Raw genomic sequence first — 9,805 nt, 5'->3', positions numbered from 1 at the left:
GTTATCTAACCTTGTTTTCTCAGGTATATTTCCCTATTAGAACTGCTCCAGAATTTCAAGGTAAGTATATGCATCATTCCTTTGGTCAGGAAAACCTCTTGCTTCTTTCACATGTTATTTTTGCAAGAGTGAGTACTGAACATGGAAATGTTTCATTCTCATTTATCTGATGCATATAACCAATGAATGTATGACCTGTCATGTCTTTTATACTATGTGTGTGTACTCGTGCATTCCAAAGCAACTATTCCTTCAAGGGGATTGCACACATTTAGGGGGAGCTTATATTAGTCATATCTCTCTCAAAGATGTCATATTCTACTTCTTACTTTAAATTAAAGCTTTGTTTGTATGTTTCCATTAATTACCAAAAAAGGGGGAGATTGAAAGCACATATGTTCCCTTGGAAGTTTTAATAATTCATAACAACATATATTATCTCTTGGACTAATGGCTTTACCTAGTGTTTCAGATTAAGTCCAAAAGGATTGTTGTGGCTCGGCATGTGAGGAGAAACCCCAAGTAAGAAGAGGAATAGGATTGTCTAAGCTTCAAGTCTCAAGACTCTACATTTTCCATATATGTGATAAATCACACTTGAGTCCATAGGAATGCCAATAATATTAAAAGGGGATGAGTTATCTATGATGATCTGGTTGCTCAGTGCTTAGAGATTAGCCACTAAAAACCCTCCTGAATTCTCCCACAATATCCCAAAAGTCAAAGTCGGTGCCACCAACGTGTCCAAATCGGCCATACCGAGTTTTCCTTAAACAGATCCCACAGCCAAACCATAGCAACTCGGTGCTACCAAGTCCAATCTCGGTACAACCAAAATCCAGTGACCAACTCTCTGGTATCCATTTGATAACAATCGAATTTTCCAAGTTTTAGAAATTGGTGCCACCGAGTCAGTGAAACTGCCAAGCCAACTGAATTGGTCTCACCAAGATTCTTTGTATCGGTCTTACCGAAAAGCCGAAAGTTGCAGCCTTTTGACTAGTCGGTGTAACATAGTTTTTACTTTGGTTCCACGGAATTGGGCAATAATGTTGTAATGGTTCGATTTTTGGAGATGCTTATGTGTAACCTCCACCTCCCTCTCATTCGTAGAGAGAGCAATCAGAACAAGCCAACACTTGCCCCATTCATTTTCTAAGAGAGAACCACCTACTCATATGTTTATATCAAGTTCTTCCACTCCAACCATACGAATCTTGATTTCTAGCCTCCCCAAGTTGCTTTCCACCCAATCAAGCTCTTCTACCAAGTCGAGTCTAGGTGAGAGTGATTGAGTGTTGAGGAGACAATATTTTGAAGCACAAGATCAAGGAGTTCATCATACATACCACATCTATTACCTTTTGGAGAGTGGTGTGTCCTAGATTGGTTAGGTGTCGCTTGGGAGCCTCCAGTTCATGTGGAGTTGAACCAGGAAGTTTGTAAGGGCAAGGAGATCGCCTACTTAATTAATGAAGATCTACCCAAGTGAGGCTAGTCCTTCTTACATAACCATGGTGGAATAGACAAGGTTGCTTCTTCATGGACCCTTCATGGGTGGAGCCCTCCCTGGACTCGCGCAACCACTACCCTCTATGGGTTGAAGTCTCCATCAACGTGGACGTACGATAGCACCACCTACCGGAACCCCGAGAAAAATCTTCGAGTCCCTATTACGTTTGATCTTCCCATCCCTACTCTTACTTACATGTGCCTGTCTTTACTTTCCGCTGCTATACTCATAGATTTTCATGTGTATGGTGTGCTAGACTTTATAGAATTGGTGAAACTTGACAACTAATAAAATTGGGAAAAGGTTATTTTTTTATTTGGTCAAGTAGTCTATTCACTTCCCTCTAGAACCTCTTCTCGATCCCACAGAACTAAACTTTATAGTTCCGCTTGGGAACCGCCAATAATGTGTTTAAGGTGGAAGATATTGAAATCTATGTTGTAACATTGACAGGAAAAGCACACCACCCAAAATTACAATTTCCTCTCAGTTTTAAACCTTGAGCTATGCTACCTCTGCAAACGAATGTTTCCCTCTATGAAGGGCCATTCTACTACTTCTATTTATTTACTTTCATGTTATTTTATTTTATTTGAGTCATCACCTTCTTACCATAAGAACAAGACCTGAGAGCACTATTGTCATTCTTATGCATTAAGTCTAGTTAATGTTGGATGTGAGCATGACTGGATCTTTTCTTCTCTGAATAATAATGTTTAGTCGATGCTTGAACCTTAGAGGTGCTTTGCATTTATGTTTTGCAATCTCACAAGGTATAGTGAGATACAATATCATCATATTATATCATTATTGTTCTGACAAATTGTTGGCATATTAGATATTTTATTACTGCTCGCTAGTTGGTTATGTTATTGCCATGAGTGAATATAGTGTTTAAGTGTTATCATTGATATGGTTATTTATGATCTATGTTGAAAACCTGAACACTAGCTAAGTATATATACAACAACAAGAAAAAAAGAGTTTGTAAAAGTTTTATTAATCACTTTCAGTTTATCAACTGAGTCGCTTGAGGACAAGCAATGAGTTGAGCTTGGGGGAGTTGATACATTTCTAACGTATCTATTTTTCCAAACACTTTTGCTCTTGTTTTGGTTTCCAATTTGTATGTTTTGAATGAAACTAATCCATATTGCCGATGTTTTCAAGATAACTGCCATGGTGTTGTTTTTGCGCACAAATAAAAGTTCTCAAAATTGGACGGAACTTTTTGGAGAATTTTTGTGGAATATATAAAAATATTGGAGCGAAGACCCACCAGAGGGGGGCCACCTGTTGGTGCCAAGCCAACAGGGCGCGACCACCCCCTTGGTTGTACCCTGATAGCTTGGGATCACCTTGTGACTCCGCACACCCTAATACCAGTCTTATAAATTCCTATTTTTGAAAAACAAATTGGAGAGAACTTTTCATTGTGTTTACAAGATGGAGCCGTCGCCACCTCCTGATCTTCCTCGAGAGGGTTGATCCGGAGTCCGTTTAGGCCTCCGGAGTGGGGGATTCGTCATCGTTGTCATCACCAACCCTTTTCCATCAACACCATAATGATGCTCACCAGTGGGACATAGTAATTACTTTGTAGGCTAGTTGGACGGTGATGGGATTGGGTAAGATTTGTCATGTAATTGAGTTATTTTGATAGGGATTGACCCCTAATATCCACTATGTTCTAAGATTGATGTTGCTATGACTTTGCTAATGCTTGTCAGTAGTGCTGGAGTGCCATGATTTCAGATCTGAACCTTTTATGTTTCGATGAATATAATAGTGTTTTTGATCCTATATTGTAAGTTATATGCACCTATTACGTGTCATGAATTGCATACCCCAAGGTGACAATAATTGGTATTCTTTCCGATGATTACCATAGTTTGAGGCATTCACATATTCACTATGCATTAATGCTTCATGACCCACAATTATAGGGGATCAATCGTAGTCCTTTCGATAAGTAAGAGTGTCGAACCGAACGAGGAGTAGAAGGAAATGGCAAGCAATTTTCACCAAGGTATTCTCTGCAAGTGTTGTAAGTAAGAGTGTTAGATAGTTTGGTAGCAAGATAATTCGGAACAAGTGACAAGTAACAATAGTAGAAAGTGTGCATCAAGGTAGCCCAACCCTTTTTATAGCAAAGTACAAGCCTGAGAGTACTTTTATATAAATCAAACGCTCCCGAGTACACATAGCAATTACTGTCTAGTCATGTTCATCATGTTAAGTTGATTCAGGCTCGTTACTTTATTTGATATGTGGGTGGACCGGTGCTAAGGTGTTGTTCTTACTTGAACAAGAAACCCACTTATGATTAACCCCTATCGCAAGCATCTGCAAGGACGAAAGAAGAATTAGGATATATCTAACCATAACATGAAACATGTGGATCCAAATCAGCCCCTTATGAAGCAACACATAAACTCGGGTTTAAGCTTCTGTCATTCTCACAACCCATAATCTACTTGGTACTTCACAATGCCTCCCCTTAGGCCCATAACATGGTGAAGTGTCGTGTAGCCCACATCCACATAACACCACTAAGAGAAGCAACAACATACACATCAGCAAAATATCAAACAAATACCAACTTCACACGATTACTTAGAACAAGACTTCTCCCATGTCCTCAGGAACAATATTAACTACTCACACCTCATCAACATGTTCAAGATCACATGTATAATAATGGTGATAAAGGATATGAATATAGTATCTTCCACCAAGTAATCCAACAAGCATCAACTACGAGATATAATCAACACTACTAGTAACCCAGAGGTACCAATCCAAAGATTGAATACAAGAGATGAACTAGGGTTGGAGATGAGATGGTGCTGGTGAAGATGCTTATGAAGATTGGTTCTCCCACGAAGGAGGAAGCATTGGTGATGATGATGGCTTCGATCTCCCCCTCCCCCGGCAGAATCTCTCTTCCGGAGAGCAAAAGGGCCTCTGCCCAGGTTTCCGCCTCGAGATGGAGGAGCTTTGTTCCTAAAGTATGCTTATGATTTTTTCTAGGTCAAAACACACAATATAGGAGAAGAGGGGGGGTGTCGGGAGACCTGCTGGGATCCCACGAGGCAACATGGCGCGACCAGTGGGGTGGTTGCGCCCTGTTGGCTTGTGGCTAGTAGGTGGCCCCACTATCATATATTTTTGGCCCAATAATTCTTATATATTCCATAAAATTATACGTGAAATTTCAGGTCATTTGGAGTCCAATGATTTTTCACCCCTTTTCTTGTTTTTAGGTCTAGAATTCTAGTTTGTGGAAGTTTCCCTCTTTGTGGTGTACCTTGCACATTCAGAGAGAAAAACATAAGAATTGTATCATAATTAGGAACAATGAACAATAATAATATAAATATCAATAAGAATTCATAATGCATAATGGACGTATCAATGCTTTATTCCGATTCTCTATTAAAAGGATGCCTTAATATCCCTTAGTTTCCTTATGGACCCCGCTGCTACGGGAGGGTAGGACAAAAGATGTCCTGCATTTTCTTATTATAAGCACGTATGACTATATACAGAATAAATGCCTACATTATATTGATGAATTGGAGCTAGTTCCGTGTCGCTCTAGTATGTAACTATTACATGATGAATGTCATCCAATCAATATGCTTACCCATCACCGATCCAAATGCCTACGCTTTTCATACATTAATCTAGCTAAGTTACTATTGCTGTTGTTACTCTTATATCACTACAAAACTGTTGTTGTTATTGTTACTATTAATACTACTATTTTGCCATGCTGCTAAAACTTTTGCTACATAGAGATATCCCAAGTGTGTTTGAATTGACAACTCAACTACTAAGACCAATAAATAGTATTTGGCTCCCCTTGTGTCAAATCAATAAATTAGGGTGAAATACTACCCGCGAAGACTGTTCTGATTCCCTACACTTGTGGGTTATTAGTGTCTTTGATCGTTTGTACCATGGCGTCTGGTCATACGATGACTACTTCATCCTGAAGAAGGACGTTGTGGGAATGATTGACCTCTCTAGTTACCAGAAGTACACGAAGCACTTCGGATGCTTGCATATGGCATGATCGTTGATTCACGGGACGAGTACCTTAATGATCACTGAGATCACCTGTGGAGATGCCATGGTCAGGTTTGCAACTGACTTGGTCAAGGTGTTCGGACCTGAGTATCTGATAGAACCAACTGTGGCGGACACTGAGTGTCTCCTAGCAATCTCAGAAGCAAGAGAGTGGCCAGGTTTGCTTGGATCTCTTGACTACATGTGTTGGAAATGGAAGAACTGCCTCAAGGCTTTGCAAGGGAAATATCATGGTCATGTTAAGAAGCCCCACATCATTCCTGAAGCAGTTGCATCACATGATCTTTGGATCTGGCACACTCTATTTGACATGCCCGGGTTTCACAATGACATCAATGTGCTCCAACAATCGTTGTTGTTTGTGAGACTGATTGGATAAAAAGATCCTCCTTACCACAATACTGTCAAAGGACATGAGTATAACATGGGTTACTATCTGGTTGACAGTATCTATCCTTCATGGGCTACATTTTTCGGCACCATCGTTAAACCAAAAGGCCAAAAAAAGTCTCACTTTGCCCAAAGACAAGAAGCAACTAGAAAGGATGTGAAGAGGGCATATGGAGTTTTGTAGGCCCGTTTTGTAGAAGTTTGTGGACCGGCAAAAAAATGGGATCCACAGACCTTGTGGGAGGTGATGACATGTTGTGTGATCATACACAACATGATCGTCGAGGATGAGGGTGACGATGCTGCTGTAGGTCAATTTGAGAACATGGATCATCATATCCAACTTCCGGAACAAAACCCGGCCACATTTGAAGACTTTATTCAAATGCATGAAGAAATCTGGCATATACCAACCCACGAGTAGCTCAAGGAATATTTGATTGAGCACGAATGGACGTTGAAAGGGGAGAACATTGTTGGGATGTAATATTTTAACTTTTTAAAATTTAAATTAGTGTTGAATGGGGATTTTAGCGTGTGTACCCTTCACATGCGGATGTTTGATCGTATGGACTTGATTTTTCTTAAGAAGGTCGGATGTGTGCGGCTATGGTTGGATATCATCTTTCCTCATCCGTGTTTATGGACCGGCCCCATGTTCATGAACGAATGCGGGAGGAAATTTATAGACCAGCCTGGGAGATGTCCTAACGCATTCATCTTTGATGGCATGCAACCATCGGCCGAGCAGCTCATTCTCGACATCTAGCACGAAGCACAAACTTGGGCATGGACAAGTACCAATAGGCTTAATAATATCACCCTATAGTCTAGACCTCTAGTATCGGGGCTGAGCAACCCCTTCCCCCTGCTCCTGGGCACCCGACATGGGCACCCGATGCTATGCCCAAGTGTGTACGTACTTGGTGGGTGGCCACCCTGTATTATTCTATCGTATCTACCAATAGAAAGACACACAGTATGTGTATTCATGAAAAAACGGGAAAATTCCGAGAGTAATAATATTTCGAGTGAAGAACTGAAGCCGACTTAGGAAAAGAAGCCAAGCATTGGTTGATCCTGTTAGACATTGTAATATGTGTACACACGATGTGTTGTATAAACCCGTGTGTATCACATGTAAAGGGGTGCGTGTAGTTTAAAGTGTTACAGATAGAACGTTAGGATTGATCTCTCATAGATATTATTCTCTGTAGATAAAGATCAATCCTAACCTCCTTCTATCTCATGTAATCTCATGTATTCGGTTGGCATTGTGCCCTATATAACACGCATACGTCCCTGCCACATAGGCATACGTTTCCACCCTATTCTTCTCACATGGTATTAGAGCCTTCCTCTTCCATCTATGTCCAACCCTTATTCCTCCTCACCGCCATGATCTCCTCCTCTTCCCTCGCTGCCCTCGGTCATACCATAACCGAGAAACTCTCGAGAGATAATTTTTTGGTGTGGAAGGCGCAGGTCCTCCCCCACATTAGGGCTGCCGGATTGATGGGGTACCTTGATGGTTCCTCGGTGGCGCCCCGTGCCGATCTGATCAGGGAGACGGAGGTCTCCGGGAAGAAGGAGTCCACATCTACTCTGAACCCTGCCTACACCGTGTGATATAGTCAGGACCAGTAGGTCCTTACTTTCCTATCGGCGTATCTCTCGCGAGATGTCCTGCTGCAAGTCCACGATGTCACCACCTCCTCCGGCGTCTGGCAGATGATTCTTATGCTCTTTGCGTCCCAGTCTTGAGCACGCAAGATCTAGCTCCGCGACCAGCTCTCCACAACTCGAAAAGGTGATCTCTTTGCTGCCTCCTACTACACCAAGATGAAAGGTTTTGCAGATGAACTTGCGGCGGCAAGAACACCTGTTGATGAAGATGAGATCATCTCCCACATCCTGCATGGTCTAAATTCAGACTACAACTCGTTTGTGTCTGCAATCTCTACTCGTGCGGCGGCGGACAACCCGATCGGCCTTGGCGAAATCTTCTCCCCGCTTCTCTCTGCCGAGACTCGGATCGAGGCGCAGAACAGCAGTGTTGCCCACTCCCTTAACCTTGACTCCAAGGGAAGTGGCCTCGGCAACCCTGCTCGTTTTTCTTCTCGCGGCGGCACGTCCTACACCAACCACTATGGCGCCACTACTTCATCACCAGGAGGAGGAAATCCGCCTCCTCAGGGCCCGCTTGTATGCCAAATCTGCAAGCTTGACGGCCATGGCGCGTGGTCATGCAAGAAGCGCTTCGACAAGTCCTACAACAACAACCCCAAGCGCCAAGGAAACCGTGCCAAGTCTGCCAATGTGGCGGCTGCTTCCTATGGTGTCGATACCAACTGGTATCTCGACACTGGAGCGACGGATCATGTGACAGGTGAACTGGAGAAACTCACTCTCCGTGAAAGATACACTGGACCAGAACAAATCCACACTGCCAGTGGTCAAGGTATGGAAATTGCACATGTTGGTCATGCACTTCTTCCTACTCCTCATGAATCTCTTAACTTGAACAACATCTTGCATGTTTCTACCACGTCTAAGAGCCTTCTATTTGGTCACCAACTCACTAAAGATAATCATGCATACCTTGTTGTTTACCCGGAGTTCTTTTCTTTGAACGATCAGGAAACAGGGAGAACAATTCTTCACGGTCCAAGTAGAGGTGTACTATACCTTGTTGCTGGCCAGACGGCTGTTCCTGGACGGAAAATTCTTGGAGTCATCAAGCCGACTACCACTAGGTGGCATAGGCGCCTAGGTCACCCATCTCTTTCGGTGGTGCAGCAAATCCTTCACAATCACAATCTTTCAATATCTAATAAAACCGATCATCACCTTGTTTGTGATGCATGTCAAATGGCCAAGAGTCACCAATTACCTTACTCTCGTTCAACTAGTGTGTCACAAGCTCCTTTAGAGCTTATTTTTTCGGATGTATGGGGCCCTGGGCCTCTCTCTGTTGGTCGACAAAAATAGTATGTCAGTTTCATCGATGATTTTAGCAAGTTCAGTTGGATTTACCCCATCGATGTGTTTCAAAAATTTCATATTTTTCAAGCACTAGTTGAACGTTTATTTGATCGCAAAATCATTGCCATGCAAACTGATTGGGGTGGCGAATACCAAAAGTTAAATCAATTTTTTGAGCGCATTGGTATTACCCATCATGTTTCATGTCCTCATGCGCACCAACAAAATGGTTCCGCTGATCGCAAACATCTCCATATTGTCGAAGTTGGCCTCTCTCTCTTTTAGCACATGCATCTATGCCACTCAATTTTTGGGATGAGGCATTCCTCACGGCTGTTCATCTCATCAACCGTGTTCCTAGCCGAGTCATACACAACCAAACACCTCTTGAACGTCTCTTTAACACCACACCATATTACTCATCCCTTCGTATTTTTGGGTGTGCGGTATGGCCAAACTTGCGTCCTTTCAACAAACACAAACTTGAGTATCGCTCTAAGCAATGTGTTTTTATTGGCTACAGTTCTCTCCATAAAGGCTATAAATGCCTTGATGTCTCCACGGGTCGGGTATATGTCTCCCGTGATGTTATCTTCGATGGACACATTTTTCCTTTTCCCACTTTACATCCCAATGCCGGTGCTCAACTCCGTGCAGAACTTGTTCTTCTCCTGTCTTTTCTTCTTAATCCCCAACCTGTTGTTCCTCAGGAGGAAGTGTGCATCGATATTGTGTCAATTTATACTAACAGTGTGCCGAAATCTGATGAAAATCCTACAGTAGCTGGTCATGATTTTATGCAGGCAAGCAATGGTGCAAATT

This window comes from Hordeum vulgare, chromosome 4H (assembly GCF_904849725.1).
Source record: "Hordeum vulgare subsp. vulgare chromosome 4H, MorexV3_pseudomolecules_assembly, whole genome shotgun sequence".
NCBI lineage: Eukaryota > Viridiplantae > Streptophyta > Magnoliopsida > Poales > Poaceae > Hordeum > Hordeum vulgare.
Note: the sequence above shows the minus strand (reverse complement) of the source record.